At 32.0% G+C, this 22,054-nt stretch overlaps 1 pseudogene; it reads left to right on the top strand.

Annotated features, from left to right (window-relative positions):
• The first annotated feature begins 15,792 nt into the window (after positions 1-15,792).
• LOC143220818 (uncharacterized) lies at positions 15,793-18,876 on the top strand (annotated as a pseudogene).
• The last annotated feature ends 3,178 nt before the right edge of the window (positions 18,877-22,054 follow it).

A 22,054-nucleotide genomic window follows, 5' to 3' on the forward strand; every position in this document is an offset into this window, starting at 1 on the left:
CTCGTGTTTGCGAAGCTCAATATTAACCGGATTTGAATTAATGTCATATTTACTTACGAGGTATCTTTTCGGGCGCATACAATACTACAACATACCTGATCAACTATATAGTCCCAATAAAAGAGTCCAACGAACTGTTATGCACGCAGTAAAGGTGCACTCTTAAGGCTGTTTCTCGGAGCAAGGATTCAGCATTCTTTACTTATTTACCTATAATGTGAATGCCGAAAGAATGCTAGAAATGTACGGAAAAGCTTTGTTGTTATCTGCAAAACATTGGTTCATAAAGGAGAAGTAGAAACAGGGCATGAGAACAACGATCCGAAACATCGGAGATGACTCTGTAATGAATGGAAAACTTCTGGCATCAATTGGCAGATGCGACCATCAGAATCGAACGATGCCGGTCCCATAAATAATGTTTGAGTATTCATAAAATAGAGTTATCATGGATGACATTGAAGAAGTTGGTACTACAAACTTGCCATATTTGGAGGTCTCTGCTACAGGAGTATGCAATAAACTTGATGGAAGGTATGCCAAGAAGATATAAATTAATTATCGTTGTTATAATAGCGATTCAAACGAAAACAGCCCGGAACATCATAGTGCATAGTATCACTCGTTCGTGTCTCGTGGTTTATAGTACACGACTGCATTCTGCTCCCACCCTACGCAGAGCTACTTTTTGCGTTTCCGAACCGATTTGACCGTACCCTCGATTTTGAAAGCCGCGATCTTTTACGTTTGGAATTCTCAGAATATATCCACTTTTCATCGGCAGTAACAATGTGATGCCTGAAATCCTTTCCTTCATGCTGCGAAGGCATAACTTCAGAAGTGGCACTCCGATTTTCTGTCTAGAGGAAGCTAAAAAAAGCACAACTGTATGTCGACTACGTGTGTCGTTAGCACGATTCATGTGCAAAACTCGGAAACTTAGTTATGCACCTCGACAAGATCAGTGTTGCGAGGATTGTGCGTAATATCGAGAACGATGTAGGCTTATTTTAGGGAATTTTCATGAAGGGTTTTCGCAATGTTATGTGACAGAAAAGTTCTAACTAACAAATCGGTAACTGTACTGATAAAACGTTTAAAAGTTTAATATTTAATAATATAATAATAATTTTAGGGATCGAAGCAGGTCGAGTTCAACATGCAAAATGTTCATTGGATTATTAGACTTACAACAGGCAGTGATAGCGACACTATCCTATTTTCACATTTCATTCGAACAGTAACTAAAACTTCACCCGTTTTAAAACCATCTCTTTCATTGGCTAGAGAATATTTTACTTTCGATTTCTAAAGTAATTTCAGCAATAAAACAAATGCACGTTTTCCTTGATTTATATAGCGAGAACATTTGAGCTGCGTAATTAAAACAAATAGCAGTAGAGTACTTCAACAATGTTGAAACCTATAGATTGTATGTAATGGCGACAATTCCTGACCTGCGTTTTAAAGTGCTCGAATCTGTGTTTCTACAATATCGAGAAAGAAAAACTGTTCATAAATTCTTGATTTTCGAATGCATCTCCTGATAACACAGCGTTTGTTCAAACGTTGCGTCATCATACTGGTCGTTTTTCGACAGCGAAGTGAAGTAAAAAAATGTAGGTAATGTATATTTTATACCGAGGAAAGAATTAGATAATTATATTCAAGAAGGTTACATTAACAGATGATTAAATCCATTGGAATATTTGAGAGTGTATAGTACAAAGTATCGTAATTTAGCGAGATTGGCAAAATTAATTTTGTCTGGACCTTTCACTCCAGCATCATTTGAAAGGGCGCAGAAAAGATAGAAAATATAATAAACATCGTAAGAAGTAGATTAAAGTGTATCATGTTAAATCTTAATATTACATAATCATTACAAGAATTACGAATGAGAAAATATATATTCGCAGCATTAGCTTTTTGAGTCTTAAGAAATTTCTTTCTCAGATTAACCGTTACAAATACATTTAGGGATTCTCATATCGCATAGTGTACAATAGTATATTAATTTGGATCATTGTTGTACTGCTGTATGCGTAGTATAAAAATGGCAAGTGGACGATTTTTTTTTTCCAAATTTTGTCTTATTCGTAGATTAGAATGAACATTAATCTGTATAGTTGAAGAAATTCGTAAAAAAAATATGTTTATAACAGTTACGTTCCAGATTTTATTTAATTCGTGACCATGAAATTGCGTGTGAAAAACTAACGAAAGTTCGTATCATTACAAATGTACTTGAGATATTAATCATTCATAGCGATGGAATATGTAAATATCTCGCAAACAAATTTCTTTTTAGAATTTTTGTGTACCATCTGTACCGATTATTTCAAATAATTTTTGTAAATAATTGCGAATATAGATATGTATAGTATATTGAATGCAATTCACATATTGGTATTATAGGAATTGTTGGGCGGTAAAGAGGACTTTTTAAGTAACAGAAACGGTCTATTTAAATAAGAATTACACGCTTAGCTTATACTTGGCTGACTGACACTGACGATAGACTACAGAATACGCTCTAAAACTGCTTAATAACTGACTAAGAACTATCTCTAGCCTCCGTCCTTGCACTCCTATTTAAACCTTTCATTCTATTCACCACAAAACTAAATTTTTTATATTCGATGCTTGATGATTTTTGCTTCCCAAATTACGCTTTGCTGTAATTATTCCGAAAGAATAATGCAATGTGTAGCGTGCACGGGGAAATAACTGTATTCAGTTGCACAATAACAGGATCAGTAAACAACATTTATCAAAGGCGACTAATTCCACTTGTGCAAATATAAGACATACAGATTTAACCATTAACACTTCTGTTGTGTATAAGCGTGAATATCGACCAGAAACTCCAACTTATTCTCGTCATATTTTGACTTGCAAGTTCTTAAGTGTCAGACTTTAAATGCTACAATGACGTGTAAATAATAATATTAAAGTCATTCTAAACATCCTCTATTCGTTTCAGAAGTCGTATAATTTTCATTACAATATTTATATCATTAATTATATTCAATATATGTGTAGTATTTTTTTAAAAATTCATTAGGATGGAAACCGGGTTTGCGTTCAATGGTCTCACAGTAGGAGATTGTTTTTTTAACACATTACTTCCTTTTGCTAAACAAACAAGACACTTTTTCATTTTCCCTTTCGGCAACTGATTTATTACATGATGAAGTTTTCCACCTAACTGTTGTTCCTTCTTTATTCTGGCAAACCTGCCATACACATTGCTATTCCGACAGTTCCCTACGAACTGACTTACTAATAATTTGACAAACTTATAGTGCGACAAAGCGCTTTCTCCTTTCCGTTCCTGAGAAATCTTGTAATGTATATAAGCATTTGTTTCTAGTTCCCAAAAGGACACTGTTCGCCACCATTTCAGCGATGTTCTCAGGAAACAATATGTTGATGCATATTCATCGGCTTTATCTACACCATCAATATTACTCGTATAATCGGCAATAACATTTGGTTTTAAAACTTTTGCAAAAGTATAATTTTACGAAAATCTAATTATAATTCTTGACTCAAAGGTGTGACGTGCTCGACACAATGAAAATTCGCTTGTTTTTCCAAGCAAGGAGTAAAACTTACCTCCTCTTTTTCGTCGAAATCTCCTCATCCATGGCTCTTCTCTATTGGTCCTTCTCCGGGCCTGACGATGCTTCTTCTGTATTTCGCGATACGTTATCCTCAACGGTGAGTGTTTTAAAGAAGGCTACGTAATCTCTCTGGTGGCTCGTCACGATTGACTCTCCTTAATCGTCTGTTTTTCTCGCACTTCTCATTCGCCGTCTTCGCCTGTCGTCGCTAAACGAAACAGCGTTAAACGAACTCATCTAAACATGAAAATAGTGGGGATAAATGAAACAGAACAAAGAATAAGAATGTTTACTCAGTTCTTTTTTTGTTTTATTCTCTAACTATTTTTTGTTAAATATTTCTTTATGACAAGAATTATATACTTATTCATTGGTAATATCTGTTCTTGTTTATAAAACATTCTCATGAAAATCAGAAAAATTTCGAGTAAAGATGCCATGTTTGTGATAAGGAAGGTTCTTTCTCATTTAACATATTTTGTTTTTTTTGTGACGAAGTCATTTGAAGTCTGTTGTATTTTCCTGCGTCGTGCAGCAAGCACTTGTCGATAGTAAGACACCGCATCAATGACACTTTGTATTGTCTTTAAACTTCTATGAAAATGTAAATCATTTTGTACAAACTGATCCATAATTTCCGTTATAGTGGCTAGGCTGATGTTTGTTGAGAGTTCCTTTTGCTCCTCATCTTTAGAAACGCTGACTTCGTCATCTTCGTGCACTTGTTGTTCTACTAATTATTTAATATCGTCGTTCATCTGTTGTAACTTGCAATAATTCATCAATATCCTGCTCATTTTTATTATCCAACCCTGTTTGATCAGGTGGCTTGGTAATTTCGTCGACATCAACAATGAATTCTCTGGATCAGCTCCTTAGCTTCTCCGACGTTTGCTTAGCTCTGGCTATACATATTCTTCCATACTCTTTCCAAACATTTCTCGGTCACCTCATTCCAGGAAAGATCGATGTTGTGTACAGCTTCCATGATATTGTACGTTTTCCAAAAATCTCGAATGGATTGCTTATCTTCTCCATTGGTTTCGTCAATCATTCGTAGAAATGCCCGCTTCAGGTAATAAGCTTTAAAATTTGATATTACTCCTTTATTCGTTAATTGAATTAACGAAGTTATATTTGGCGTGCATATTGTTAAGTAGGCCAAATGCTTGGGATGGCTTGGAGCATTATCAATCACAAATAAAGCTTTCGGTTCTAGTTCTTTAAATTCGCAGTAGCGTTTAGCAGTCGAACGAAAATGTTCGGTAAACCAATTCTGGAAAATGTTTGTAGCGATCCAAGATTTTTTTAGCGGATTCCCAAATTACCGGTACAGTTGATTTTGAAATTCACTTCATTGCTCTTGGAGTTTTGGAATGATAAACAAGCAGTGGTTTTAATTTAAAGTTTCCATTATCGTCACCACCCAGTAATAACGTTAAACGATCTTTTGCAGCTTTAAACCTATAAACCTTTAAACCTTTCAAAAAAGGCCTGTTTCATTAAAATTAAAGACTAATTCAGGAGAATAATTCCCTCGTTCAATGATTGCTTTTAATGTCGCTGGAAATGCAGCAACTGCTTTTGTATCTTTTATATTGGCTTGTAAAAAAGGAAGGTTACAGTTACATCCAGGCACTGGTAATGGTAATGGTAGGCTGACTTGCGGAATATTTCTCGAAGAAATTAACAAGGTTCGGGTACATTTAACGGTATCCCGAAAGACTCGAATAAGTTGGAATCGAACGAAACCGTGTTTCGCGTGCTCGCCTCCTCGGCTCCAGTGCCTGCACCCTGGCGGACGTCCATCCAACTCTCATTCTGCCATTCTCCAGGATCTTCTTGGCCTCCTCGAGGGCGCGGAGTTCAGCGAGGAGAGTTGGCCGGTCATCAGTCAGCCACGGGGCACACGGCTGACAGTGTTGGGACTCGGCGAGCGGCCGCTGAGGATACGTCAGCCGCGGACGAAGCGGCTCGCAAGGGGAAAACTCGGCGGGCTTTAGCCGAGGCTGTACCAACGAGCCGGCCCAGCGGCTGGTGTCAGAAAGGACGCTCGCCCTTCCGGGGCTTTCACAACGTTGGCCGCTGAACGAGCCGTGCAGTTAAAGGAAGGGAACCGATTAGCGAAAGTGGCTGCTGCTACAGCTGTTAGACCGAAAGCTGAGCTGGCGATGTCGGAGACCGACACCGACAGGTCTGATCCGGAACCCCTGGGGATGGCCGGGGGCAAGCGGAAAAGGGCCAGGGCGGTACACCGCTCGTCGGACGACGAAGAAGGGGCCAGCTACGTCCCCAAGAGTGCGGCGAGACGAGCGCGCGAGTTGGAAATTGAACAATTCGCGGTGAGTATTAAAAGCCTTTCAACAGCGGACATTGGGGTTTACATGCTGGAGGCTGTAATGGTGATAGAAAAGGTTGCGCGTACCTCCACTAATCTCAAGGGGGCTTACGTGAGGATGTTGAGGACGACTGCGAGGCGCATCGAAGCTGGTTCAGTTGAGCTAGACAAACGCGCTCGCAGCCCCGAGCCCGCCGCAATTCCGATCGCGGCGGAAATCGCGGAGGCGGCGCTCGCAAAAGTTAGATCAAAGTTGAAGAGCTAGGAGGCTATATCCGGGGGAAGAGACGGCCTCCTTGAGGAAGAAACTGGTGGAGGCGAAGACCGGGGTGGAATCGCCCAAGGCGGGGTCCAGGTCCAGCAAAGAAGACCTAACGGATACGATCAGCACCCTCGTCGAGAAATTGGCCGCCGTAGCGGGCAAGGAGAGGAATACTACAGAGACGAGCAGAAGGCTTATGCCGACTATGCCGGCGAAGCTGCTCGCGCCGAGGGGGGCGAGAAGAACGGCGGGGGTTAAAATCCCCAGGCCTCAGGTTGCTGCTCCGGCAGCGTCGGCGGACAGAACAAAAGCCATCCGAAGAGCCGAGGTTGCGCCAGTCGCGCTCACCGAGGCCATGACAGTGATTCCGCCGCCGCCTGCAACGGAATGGTCAAAAGTGATCGGCCGAAAAGCCAAGAAGGCAGGGACAACTGCTGCGCAATTGGGGCAGCGACAGCAGCAACACCAGCAGCAGCAACCTCGAAGAGGACTACAGACTGCTGACAGTAAAGGATTAAGCGTCCTGTCAGCCAGGCCTGGCGTCCCTCCTAATAAGGAGGAGCCGAAAAAGCCAAAGCTGGCAGGGCGCCAACGAGGGCTGCCGTGGCTCTCACCTTGGTGACACCCACGGGGAAGGGTTATGCCGAGGTGATGTCCGCGGCATAGTCGCGAGTGAAGCTCGAAGATCCATAGGATCACGGCGGTCACTGTGAAGCGGGGTATGACCGGTGGGTTCCTCCTGGAGATAGCCGGCCCAGATAGAGCCAAGAAGGCGGAAAGCCTGGCTGCGGCACTGCGGCCCGCCCTGGCGGATAAGGACGTGAAGATCCACCTACCCGCCAAAACGACGGAAATCTAAATCGCAGATTTAAACGATTCGGTCACTTCGGGGGAGGTGGTCGAGGCTATCGCCCGAGAAGGAGGCTGACTTTAGTACGTCCCATCGGGTGGGAATAGTATGGAAAGAAAATTTGAAAAACTTGTGAATTTGTGGGGGGGGGGGGTTAGTCGGAGTTAGAGATGGGACAGGGGTAGCAAAGGAGTTGGCTCGAAGCTCGTCGGCTTCGGGGCCGGACGATCATGAGTGTGTGAGAGAGTGTATGAGCGATGAACTGATCAGTATGAGTGCGATTGGTGATAGGTTAAGGAAATTCCTGTTCACAGAGAGTAATAGAGTTTCGAAGAGTGTTAGTGAATTTGTTCTGGGTTGTATGAGTGAGTGCGAAGTGTTAATGATGAAGATGTTAAGCAAGAGTGAGAGGTTGAGTGGCCGACTTGAGGAATGTGAAAAGAAAATTGAAAGGAGTGTGTGTGTGGCTGAGAGGCCAAGTTTTGCTAGTGTGGCTGCAAACAGTATGTCGGGGAGGATGGATGCTGGGAATGTTAATAGAATGCCTGAGAAAACGTACGCCATCGTGGTGAAACCAAAAGACGATGGCGTAAAAATGAGTAGTGAAAAAGTGAAGGAGAGGGTGATGAAGAATGTTAGTGATAGCCTGGATGTTTGTTTGCGTGCCGTGCGCAAAACTAGGAGTGGGGGTCCCGCAATAGAGGCAGTGAGTAAACGCGATTTGACGAAGTTGAGTGAATGTAGAAAGTTTGAGGAAATTGGTGTGAAAGTAGAGCCATCGCGGAATATCGGGCCCAAGGTGGTGATTTTCGACATAGAGAATACTATGACGAACGAGGAATTTTTGAATGAATTATTTGTTAAGAATCTGAAGGCTGCGGGAGTGCTTGAGTGTGATTTTAAGGATAGGGTGCGAGTGGTAAATCGAATGAATAGGAAAGGAATGTATGTGGGTAATGTATGTGTGGAATTAACAAAGAGTATGTATGAGTTTCTTTTACGTGAGAGGCGAGTATATATATGAAGTGGAGGTGCTGTATAGGTGCTGACTATACGAACGAGTATGGTGTGTGTGTGTGGATGAAGGGGGATTTCGGGGAGATATATGTGGTGTCCATGTACTTCCGTAACGCCAAGATATCAAGCCGTATCTGGGGTACATGGAAAGAGTGTTTGAGTTTGCATGTGGAAAACATGTGTTGCTTGGTATGGATGCGAATGCGGCTTCCTCCTTGTGGTTCAGCAATGGTGGTGACCGCAGTGCGCTAAACGAAATGCGTGGGCGATAGCTTGAGGAATGGGTGTTAGCAAAAGGAATGGTCGTGTTGAATGAGCCGAGTGTATGGTATACGTTTTCGGGTATGAATGGACAGAGTGACATTGATGTATGACTGAGGAATAAGCGATCACAATGTGATCCTTATTAGCATGATGTCTGGTGCGCCTGATGAGAATGCGTCTGAGATAGGCAAGAGATGGGTGTGTAAGGATTTATGCTGGGAAGAATATATGAATGATTTAGTGGAGTGTGCGAAGGAAAATGGTGTGAATGTACTGAAAGATGTAAGCGTGGGCTACTTGATTGATAAGTTTACCTACCTCATGGATCCATATTGCGAATGCGAAGCGAATGAAAGGGAGAAAGCGCTAGTGCCATAGGAGGATTGTATGGTGGACGAGTGAGTTAAAGGAAATGAAGCGAAAGGTAAGAAAATGTAGGTGTAGGTACCAGCGTGCGAGAAAGAGAAGATGTGAGAATGTGCATGAGCGCTTGCGTGAATACAAGGATTTACTGAGCGAATATAAGCGTATGCTAAAAAGAGAGAAGGAGAATAGCTGGAGGCGATTCGATAGCGAATCGTCCAACATGGATCCGTGGGGCCCTGTTTACAGTGTCTGCAGGGGCAAGACTGGGAGGGAGAGATTGAGCTCTTTGAATGCGGGAGGTGCGATGGTTTCCACGTGGAGTGAATGTGCGAGTGCGTTGTTGGAATGTTTCATCTCAGCTACAGGTATGTCAAGTGAGATCGAGCAAGTGGGCTTGAATGGGAAGAGAGCTTCTGGTAAGTGCTTTGAATGGGAGGAAGTGGATGAGGCAATTAGCAAAGCGAGACTGAGAACGCCTAGATGGTATTAATGCTGAGCTATACACGGAAGTGCGTGTATGGTGCAATTAAACTATTCACATTAATTTAATCAATTAAAATATTCATTTAATCAATAAATTCAAATAAATGATTAATAATTTATCTCTTTCACCAGACACAATGCTAAAAATATTAATTAAGAAAATTATCATTTTTTAATACTAATTTAAAAATATTTATGTACATTATATTTAGTATTATTAGTGATAAAAAAATTAATAATTTTATAAACTATTAAATATTAAATTAAACTTAATTATATAATTTAATTTTAATTTCCTTTATTACATTAACTTTTTATTGGTTAGTTTTGGAATTGAATTACGAAATAATGTTATTTGGAATTTTAAGTATTTTATATTTATCTTTTTATATATTTAAATTTATTAACATTACAAAATTACTTAGCGGCTCAACTCTAATTTTGAGATATATATTAATTATTATTCATACTGTCAGTGAAAAATGTTTTTATATTATAATATTAATTTATTTTATAATTATTTATATTGAATTATAATAATAATTTAATTGTTATGTTTATATTTATTTTATTAATTTATTCGATATTACCAATGATATTTTCCTTTTATTATTAAATAATTAATTGAAAATTTTATATTTATAATTTGATATAATATATTTATTAAAATAGTAATTTTATTCGTTAGATATATTTATATGTATTATATAAAATTTGCTTCTTTAATATTATTTAGTTTAATTTCTAACATTTTGATAATACTTTTATTTGATATATTACAAAAATAAAATAGTAAATTAAATTAAATTCGATAATTAATTAATATTTATAATACAATTTTATATTTGCAATTTAATGTTTTTATTGAACTATAATTAATTTTATTAATTAATATTTTTGGTATTATGTCTGATAAAAAGGATAAATTGTGAATTTATTAATAAAAATTTAAGGTTTCTTAATACCAATTTAAAATTCCAAGTTAAAAACTATTAATCTAATGATTAGAACTTTATTAACTATTATATATTCTTTTCGAAATATAATAATTATATTCAGTAAAAATTTTAATTTATATTTTTTGTATATTAATTATAATTTTTAGAATATTAAGAGAACTTATATTTTGTTTAATATTTTTATTAGAAATTCTAATTTTAAATTTCTTTTTTTAAATATTAATTTTTAAAATATATTTATTATGATTTTTTATAAATATTATTTTAAACGAATTTATATTTAATAAAAACATTATAATGTTTTATTCGAATTTTATAAATTTAAACTTTATTTAAAATATATCTTACTTAAAATCATTAAACTTTATATATATATATATATATATATATATATATATATATATATATATATATGAAATCGTATTCGAAATAGCTATAATTCAATTAATTTCAGCTAAATTTATACAACTATTATTAAAAATTAAAATTTATTCTTATTTTAATATTTGGAATATTATTAGTTTAGTTTAAATATTTTTGTAACTTTCCTTTTTAAGGTTTTAATTAAATTATTCTTATATTTTAAGAAGAAAAATATCTTTATATTGAAAATAAAATTAATTAAACCATTTAAATTAATTTAATCAATTGAAATATTCATTTAATCCTTCAATTATCAAAATACTAAATAATTTATACTAATTAATTTATGAATAGTTACTATTAATAAAATAATTTCTCCATTAAAAATTAAAATAAAAATTTAAAATGCCATTATATAAAAAGGCAAAAAATGGTAAAACAGCTTTAGAAATTATATTAAATTACATTAAATTTTTATTGTTTAACTGTAAAATTGAATTGTGAAATAATTTTATTTGGACTTTCAAGTATTTTTGTAACTTCAAATTTTCAATTTTAATGCATTTTTATCCATTTCGAGGTCAAATTATCAATTTTAACTTAAAAATCTGATTCGTGTACTGCCACAGAGTTAGTTTCGACTAAACAGCGCGCCTGACAACTACGATAGGGTGATAAATTACCGACCGTAAAATACTTTAAATGAATTTTACCTGATTATAAAGTGAAATTAAAATTCTAACTTGAAATTTAAACGCATCTTACAATACAGAATTGATTTTTTCTAGTTTAAAATACGCATCTTGTGTCCGATAAGATAGCAAATTACCAACCGTGGAAGAGTGTAATTAAATTTTACTTAATTATACCACGAAAATAACAATTTTAACTAAAGATTTAGACGCATCCTGTATTAAAAAATTTGATTTTTCAGTTTGAACGGCGCATTGTAGGTAACGGAGTTGGTTTTTTCTAGTTTAAAGCTCGCGTATTGCGACTCCCATAAGGTGATAAATTACCGTCTACAAGACAACTATACCCATTTTACTTAAATTATAACCTCAAATTTACAATTTTAATGCATTTTAATTCATATCAAAATCAAATTAAGAATTTTAACTTTAAATTCCAGCATATTTCGGTACTCTGATAGGGTAATATAAATTACCGACTATCAGATAATTAGATTGAATTTTATTCGATTATAACTTCAAATCAGGAATTTTTATATGAAATTATAAACGTCTCTTGTGTTTCAGAGTTGGTTTTTTCTAGTTTAAAATACGGATTTGAACAATATGAACGAATATGAACATGAATGGCGGCACAATACAATTGATTATAAAATGAGGTTTTGTGGGCATTGTAATACTACAACTGATATAAAAGAAGCTAATTTCTTTGGAAAGTAAGTATATTCAAAAAATGATTTATAAATTGTCCCAAAAATTTAGTAATTAGTAATGCATTTATAATTATCAATTTTTTTTAGGCAGTGGTCAATATATTGTGCAGGATCAGATGATGGTTTATTTTTTACTTGGAATCGTAATACCACAAATATTGTGCGTGTTCTTAGAGAAGACAAACGTATTGTGAACTGCCTTCAACCTCATCCAACTACAGTGGTATTGATTCAGTAGTTAGATTATGGAGTCCTTTACCTGAAGTACGTTTAATAATTATTGAAGAAAAATATTTTATTAAAAGTATATAATTATTTTAAAGAAATAATAATTATCTTATTAAGGAGAAAGTAAAACTTGTTATTTGTGTGATAGGATGGCGGCATAAATGCAAGAGAAATTCAAAATTTAGAAGACGCTGCATCAGCAAATCAAATTCGTTTGAAGATGGATCCATTTGAAGTAATGCTTACGAATATGGGATATAAATTTCCTGTTCAGCAGGCGAAACTAAACGAAGATGAATATGATAATCAAGTTCAATCAATTGTGCAACCTTTAAATTGTAGACCAAATTAAATTTGAAGACAAAATTTGAAAAGTGGTATGAAATTGCAATTAAACATTTAAAGATTTATTCAGTGTTATATTGTAGAATACTAATGCTTTAATTCTAATTATCTATTTTTTTCATCAATTCCTTATAGACTAATACTAAAAACTATTTGGTAAAGTGTTACTAATATAAATGTTGAAAAGAGAAGAAAATAGTTGTATTAAATAGTTGTGAGATTCCTACCATTGACTTCTTTTATATATAAAAAAGTGGTAAAAAATATTTGAAGAGGTAACAGGATAAAAGAAGACCACCGTTATGTTAATATAATTAATAAATGCAATTGATTGTATCTCATATAATGATTATATGTATATTTATTATATCTATATTTTTCTTACAAATCTAGCTGAAAATATCAAATGATTTAGAAATGCTAAAACTAGAAAAATATTAGATATATTTTATTATAATAGCTTTCTTTTATATCCATTAAACCATTCTAGCGAAATTTATTAATTCTAATTCTGATTCACTCTTATGTGTTGTGAGATAATATTTTTTGATATAATACATCCAATGTATTAATGTCAATTATTTTTTAAATTTTGTATTAAAAATAATATTTATGACACTTCAAGTTTGTCAATGTATTAATTAAGCTTAATGCACAACTACTACTTCTAGTTCTACTTCTCGAGGTTCCTCTGTTGTAAGACCTAGATAAATTAAGGAACTAGGTTTTTTTTTATTCGATCCTTGAGAAAAATAATAGTCAAATACATTTGAAATTTCAGTTTGAAATTGATTGTCTTGTATCTCAGAATGTTGTTCCACATTTGATTGGTGTAATGGAGCCTGTAATAATTGATGAATAATTAATAACAACATATTTATTTATTGAATAAATCTGTTTAAAATTAATATTAATATAATATTACCTGATGAACAGGATTAACTTGAAATCCCAATACACATCCTCCACTAGATTCTATGCTAGTAATAACTAAAGTTTTTCTCTTTCTTTTTTTTTTTTTTTTTTTTTTTTTTTCTTTTTTTTTTCAAAAAGATACCCCAACCTCCTGAGGGGGAGGACGGTGGTATGTGGGATTTGTACCCATTAAAACCCCACTAAAACCTCCACGGTGGCCATCCTCTCCGCACCTAGAGGGGCCCCGGGATGCGGACAATCCCACCCAGAACACCCCCCCCCCCCCCGCCCTCACGCGTGAAGAGCTAGATGTTATGTCCCACACGTCACAGCGTCGCGCGACCACTACGCGACGCCGTCCTCCCCAACCGCGATCCCCTAGGAAGGCGGGCGCTCACCCGCCTATAATGTCTTGTACTTTTTAAATCTTGATTTGTAAATAGAAATTCGTATCTACAATTTCGGAAGGAAGCTAAAATATGTAGAGCTTGCAACTACAAAAATAATATCCTTTTGTTATTTATATATTAAAAATAAAAACTTATAATTTATGAAATTATACTAACACTATGTAGACTTTTACTATTCACTGTTATAAAGGTGTTATATCCAATACCTAGAGAAAAATTTATTTATCAGATTTATCAGCCTTATGTCTTGTAACATATGTCACTTATTTATCTTGAACAATATTTATAGATTACAAAATTGTAAAATTTAACTTCAATTATTATAAATGTTTTAAAGAATGCCATATACTTCTGAGATTTGTTATTATAAGTCTTCCATTATCACCTGCATTTCCTTTTGTATCTTCTATTAAATCAAGTTTATCAACAGCAAATTCTCCCAATCATAGTTGCATATGATTAATAGAAATTGAAAGACAACTTATAAATATTGACCTGTTATTAATTCTTCGGATCATTTTCTATAAAATGCAAAAAATATATTTATTACTATAATACTATTTATCTTAATTGAAATTCTTGATATGTTATGTCTTAATTTACAATTTAATACAATTTATATATTTAGTACTGTACTTGTATTTATATAATGTGAATTAAGATTAAGCATAACGAAATGAGAAATATTACGTATAAGAAACATCGAATTGAACTTCATTATCTTGCCATATTTTAAATATACTGGCTAAAAATATAACGGTATATTGTAGAATTCAGCTATTATGAAAATCAATATTGTTACCATACCTATGAGAGTGTAACAATTATACTGACATTTTACGATCAAAAATATTTACAGACTTGAGAATGGTTATTTTATCATTTGTATGAATTTGCATAATTGTTTTTTACTTTTCATAATTGAATGTATTCTAGTATTCAATGTGAACCGTAAAATAAATAAAAAATTAATGAGAGTAACAGAATATGTACGTATATTTAATGTAGCATAGCGATGATCAAGTAAAATGCCCCTGTTTTTAATTCAATTTAGTTTTTTTTTCTTTAAAATACGAATACTAAGCAACCCATCCCCCTGCCCCATAATACACCCATTGTCATTCATAAGTGCCATTCTCCATTTCTAGTCCTTTTCCCCTACTTTTCTGAATAAAAGAACATTCTGCACGCCTGGCAGCTTTGAATCGCAAGCTTAAATGACCACAAAATACATAATATATAACATTTGAAAGTAAATTGTCACCAGATTTTAATATACGAATTTTAAACAATGCTACAATTCCATTAAAAAATAAAAATGAAAAATAAATAAGGATATAATAATATTGATTAATAATGACATTAATAGCGAACAATATTTTCTATCTTAAATATTACAAAAAATAAACAACTGAAAATAATATGTGGTATTGCTAGTTCACTTTTGAACAAGAGTGAGAAGTATATTGGTAAGTAAATGTATAACCTTACATCATAAATTGTTTACAATGTAACAATAATTTTACTTTGTTTGTTTAAAAGTTTAATAAAACTGTTTTTCACATTTCAAGTTACATGTTATTTATAGGCGAAAACAGTACATTCTACTGGGCTCATAAAAAATACTTATAATTATAAACTCTAATGTTATATTCTATCAAATTACAGACTACAAAGTTTATGGTATTTATTTTAATTTATTTAAAAATTAACGTAATATGGATATCTTTAAACTGCACGTAAAATTTATATTAGTAATAAGGTATTTGGGATCACTATTTTATTGTTAAAGTATGAGACGATTTATTTACCTCGCATTAGAAATTATTGTAAACAAATTACATTAAAAATATTAAAATAGCTTAATATTATAACTTAATTACATACTTGTATAAATATTAATTTATTTTAATATTAAATTATGTTTACAGTTTTCAATAAACTAACATCTTTAAAAAATGAATCGAGCACGTATAAAGGCTATGGTAACAGTTCCAACCCGAAGAAAAGCAACGCAAGATGTGCCTGTTATTGAAATTGCTAACTCAACTGAGCTTAGTGAGAAAAATAAAAATATATCTGATGATATTAATATAACATCGCAACAAATTTCAAAAAATGTTTCTCAAGAAAATCAGATACAAGAAAATGTGGACAATACAAAAGAATTAAAACAAATACAAGAGGTAGAAGAAGAAATGCAAAATGAACAATTGCACATGATCAATGTAATGAGTATAAAGGTGATTTTATACAAAGTTCTGAGAAATTTAAAAAAGAGATTGTACAACCATCAGAAATTTCAAATACAACACAAATTAGTAAGTATTATATTAGAATTAAAAAATTCTATGCAAATATAAATTAAAAATTACAAATGAAGTTAATAGAAAAACTAGATCTAGATTATCTAGATAAATTTAATATTGTCCATAATTTATGGAATTTATTAATGTTTCAAATTTGATTCGGGTCAAGTGTATTTAGTTTATTTATTAAATAAATCTCGCGTATAGATTGTAATAAATACGAGGTTTACCTAGATAATTCTAAGTCTATCCTTTCTACTAATTTTAGTCATATTATACATATATATTGATCCATTCGAAGTTTTCCATGTAATTATCTCCTAAATTGTAGTTCGTTTCAGAAAATGTTTGAGTAAAATATAAATAGAATGGAAGAAGGATATAAAAGTTATTCTGCGATATTTATTCTACATATAAATTGAAAAATGACATTAGGTTTTATTATTAAAAAGAGATAATTATCTTAGAGATTTATTATAGATTATAAAAACAGTAAAATATATTACCAGAGTTATTTAAATCTTCTGTAATGTTTTAGCATCTTCTACAAAATTAACACAAAATCGATGTGGTTTTATGAAACCAACACCAAAATTTGATAACAGTAATAGAACAAGAAGAAACAGTATTGAAGGAAGTGGAGCAAGTACAAGTAATTAACACCTAATACAAAGGATGCTGTTACTAATAACGCTAAAAATAATTTAATAACATCTAAAGTAGGACATAAAAGACGTATACTAATTTCAGAATGCAAAAAAGCTAGCAGACGCTAGAAAAGAATTCCATTTAAAACATGGAAATAAAACTCCAGATAGAAGCAAACTTACAATGTATGACTTAATATATTATAATCCAGTTACTAATCCTATGAAGAAGTCTATAGGATCTGCCATAACGACAAGAAAAATATTGGAATGTCAGTAAGTATTTTATTAAATAGATTAAATAATGTAGTTGCTTTTCAGATGTATTTTAATATAAATCATATAAGGTTTAAAAGTAATTTAGTAAAATTAATATATCTATTGAAACCAGAAAGGAATAATCATTTTTGCCAACCTGAAGAAATTCAGGAAGAAGAAAATGAAGATGATCCATCATCTGCAATGCCAGTACCTCAAGTAAAAGTTGGACCAAATGGTCAATTATAATAGATGAACGAAGTCTTGTTATAGAACAAACTAATGCAAAGAAGAATAGGAAAGTATTAGCAAAAGAAGCTATTATCGATGATGATAATAGCGGAACTGGATTTTATAAGAAGCGTCAGACAAGTAAAGAATGGTCCCAACAGGAAACTTTAAACTTCTATAAAGCTTTAAGTACAATTGGTACAGACTTTTTGTTGGTGCAAAGTCTTTTTCCCAATAGAACAAGGCAAGAAATGAAATTGAAATTTAAGAAAATAGAGAAAATAAATAGATCTTTAGTTGAAAAGGCTCCTGAATTTCATCAAGAATTCGATACTGAAAATACTAGAAAAATCATTAGGTATAATTTGTCCGTTTTACATTTATTTTTTAATTGAAATATAAATTTATTTATGCATTCTTATATTTAAATATAAAGATATCTTATAGAAAATATTTTGTATAAAGTATTGTATAAAATAGTTTAATAGAAGTGTACATAGAAATGTAATAAATGGTCATAGGATATACGTTAATGAAATAAAAAGTAGTAATTTTATATAAAGTATATATGAAATTTATATATTTTATTCATAAAAGTAATTTAAAAGGAAGAAATTGTAAATTTGTATAAACAAATTTGTTACATTAAGTATAAGTAATCTGGATAACTATAACTACCGTTTATATGTACATTTTATTGCTTTATTTTCTATAAAAATGAAATGTATAAAATTACTATATTGTTTTAATTAATATAATATAACTGTTAACTCAATTAATTTACAAATAATAATATAATTCTAATTATTTATTGCCAGTTTCATTTGACAATTCGGACAAAGAATATTTTGATACGCAAGAAAAACAAAAGCAACGAAGAACAAAGGATAGGAAAAATACAAAAATAAAAAGAAACGGAAATCTCATAGTAAGTTAAAAAATAAATTTAAATATCGTGTTTTTATTATACCTTTGTGAATATTTGTAATATTTTTAATACTTACTAATCCCTTAATTTATCTTTAGGGCTTATAGCAACCAGTATTGCAGAAATGGGTACATCTGACAAAGAAGAAGAAGAAGATGATGATTTTGATCCAATCGAATATGAAGAAAATACAGATATAAAATGATATATATGAAGAAGTATTAAAATAAGACATAAAAAGGTGTATAAGAAAGCCACGGAAGGAAAAATGTCTGAAAAAGATGATATAGAATCATTAAGTTCATGCAATGATATTGATAGTGATACAAAAAGTTTACAGTGTAAGATCAACAAGATCTGGGAGATTACCGAAAGTAAAAAAATTGCAGGTCCTGATATAAATACTCTTGACAACGGAAGGTTAAATTACTCCCTTAATGATCAGGATCTTACAATTTCATCAGAGGATATGCAAAGGATGCAGAGAATTTAATTTTTACAGTATCAATCTTAACCCGTATGTTCATCATATAGATTCTCTTAAACAGTTTTACCAAATATTGGTAATGTAGAACCTGGGTCTTTAGTTATTTATCAAAAGAATCTCTGGAAGAACCTGGTAAAAGTATTTTATAAATCTATATGGTTAATCCGGACGTTAACTCTTAAGACTTCATGAAACTTACATCTACATGTGTTTTCAGGATTTGTAGTTAATTGTAACGTATTAGATGTTGGCTCAGTTTCAGTGAAACAGAATATGAATAAGTAGTTTACAAACAATCATAAGTTAATTTCATAGGTTAATATATATATGATGAATTTTTTATTTTACATGAGATATATAAAACATTTGATTTTTACTTGTTCATTTTTTAAAATCGCATCAACTATTGCGTGGATTATTAGCGACTACAAGTCAAGTTTAGAGTTTGTTGTACAGAGTTTTTAGATAATACAGTTGATTTTGGTATCCTTCAGGACGTCTTGTAGATAGGCTTTTATACTATATTGTTTTTCTCTAAGGTATTTTCTGCACTGTATGATAATATGTTTACCATTAAGGAGGTGTTACTTGATTTACAGATTGGTGATTATTCTCTGGTAATGAGATATCTGCGGTTATGCTTCATATGACCCAGTATAATTCTTGAGATTACAACCTGGTCAATTGACCATCAATTCATTGAATCTCCATACCTAGAATCAGTTTGGGATATTGAAGCTGAATAACGAAAAGAGCAATCCCTAGCATTCCCCCTTTAGACATCACAAAAATCAAGTTCAATACTGCACTATAAAAACATGGTTAAAAAAAGTCCAATTCAGCTACTCTAAATCCCTAGTACAAGAATTACAAACAAATTATCAATTTACATCAAATTACACACCAACAGTTCAAAAATCCAAGCCAGTTCTGGATATGTCTAAAATGGAAGTAGAATTCTCCTTTTCCTTGTTTTTATACAGGATGGTACACAGGATTTCTTGGAGAAAGAGGCGATTTTAATAACAAATTTGATATTTAAATACTTCCTTCTGATCTGCAGTAGAAATTCAGATGCTTTGCTAAGGATGCTATTATTGAACTGGATTGGAAGGTACCTATGGTCATTGTAAGTGCAGTGCTTTGTATTGTGTTTAGGTTTTTGAGTATGCTAGGGCAGGTAAAATTATACACAATTGATACAATTTTGATCTTACTATTGATATATAAGTAGATGTTGTTTGTTCATAAAAGATCAAATCCACAATTTGTTATTGCTTGGTTATACCTTTATTACTAGCCAAAAGGAAACAATGATTCAGTAATTACTTTATATCGTAATCTGTTCGAGATATATAGGATTATAAGAAAAATAATAAAAAGTTATTATTGAAACGTTCCATGCCGAAATGATAGATGAATGAAAGATTTATTATGTATCACCAGTCATATAGATATAATTGGTGTAATGAGATTTAGATACCACTTTTGATTCTAACTCACACTAGATAAAGCAAGCATCACTTGAGAATTTAAGCAGATAATAGAGTAATATCTGATATACTAATATATCGTGTAAAGACCATCTATCAAATTTTTTGTATATTTTACTTAGATTAATAATATTTATATATCTTTTGTAAGAAAGTTTAAGCTGCCTATGTTCATCTTGGAACAAATTAAGAGGTATTGTATGACCTCAATTTGCATAGAAAATATGTGCATGTAGCATTTTATTAGAGAGTAAGTTTATCAATACTCTTGAATATCAAATAAGGCAATAAATCTAAATAGTGCCTGTGGCATTTATTGAAAACTTGATTTGTGTAAACAAAAATATCAATTGTGTGTTGACAAATATTTTCAAAGCTTGACTATAATGTAAGATTTCACTCGATTACGATGTTGTAATCTGGTTTTAGTTATTCAGGCCATATTTGTACCTGTTAACTCTCTGTACAGTTTGATTTGTATAGAATGAGGATCTGTGATGTAACTGTGTTTTTCCCATGATTGGCAAGATGCAGCGTTAGAAGACTAGAAAACTAAAGACACTTTGACTTTGTTTATCTTATGTTGTTCAACAACCAAGCACTTTACATAGTTATAAATAATTGTAAAAGTAGATTTTATCCATTCAGATTAGATTTATCATAATTAGATTTACCACAGCAACAAACAATAATGTATGAAAATGGCAAATTTGTATTAAGCAATAAATATAATAGCATTCTTTTTGCTTGAAAAAGATTATTATTTACAGAAAAGGTCTAGTTTGGTGGTATTGGTGCTGAAATTAAACTAGGTTAATATAATTAGAAGGAAAGAATAACGAGCACAATGAACAGCTTTGTTTATTTTGATTGCAAATATATAAAACGGTATATTGTATAACAAATACATTTTTCCAAAATATAATTTGGAACTTTAAATTTGAAAATGTAATTTATTATAAAGACTTTTAAGGTAATAATTTATGTTACGGTATACAGTGTATAATTTTTTGAGTGATTGTAATGTTTTTGTAATAATAATAATATTTTTATTGATGTAATCATTATTTATATATATGCATGAACTATAAAAATTTGTACCACATGATTTTTTAAAATTATATATTTATATATTTTATACACATTTGTTTATCTATGTTGAAGGATTATTAAATTATTTTCTATTTTATATGCGAAGAAATGTTAAAAATACTTTGTAATAAAATTGTATATTTTTACTTGTAATATATACTTTCACTTAAGATACAAAGAAATAATATAAAAAGTTTCACGTTTTAAATATTTTCCAATAAATTTTCAGCATAATAATGTACAGGGTGTTCCAGCAATGGTACAAAACCGGAAAAACTATGATTCTAAATACATGGAAAAACAAATGGAAGATAAAAAATAAAATTTTTAATTCGAAGCTTTATTGAAAAATATTCTACTTAATTTAACAATAAATAATTTTGCTTTTACAAAAAGTTATTTCAATTTGGTGTCGTATGCTTATTTTTGTGGCATGTGTTAATTACATTATTTCCATCATAACTCCAATGAAATGTTAAGTTACATCAATTTACTGAAAAATAAATTCAAATGTTATATCAAATTGATAATTTCTTCTTTTTTTTTTTTTTAAATTTTAAAACATTAAACTTCCAGACCCTCGATTCTATAATAGAAAACTTTTTTATTATTATTATTAATAGTAATGCTAATTGATTACACTTATAATAAAATAGAAATTTTATTACAAATTATAGATTATTTTGAATCATATTCAAATCATCGGTCAAGATACATAGATACACAGATATAGTGGATAAAGTAATTTACATATGAAGAATTTAATAGCATAGTT

Source organism: Lasioglossum baleicum, unplaced genomic scaffold (genome assembly GCF_051020765.1).
Source record: "Lasioglossum baleicum unplaced genomic scaffold, iyLasBale1 scaffold1633, whole genome shotgun sequence".
Classification (NCBI taxonomy): Eukaryota; Metazoa; Arthropoda; class Insecta; order Hymenoptera; family Halictidae; genus Lasioglossum; species Lasioglossum baleicum.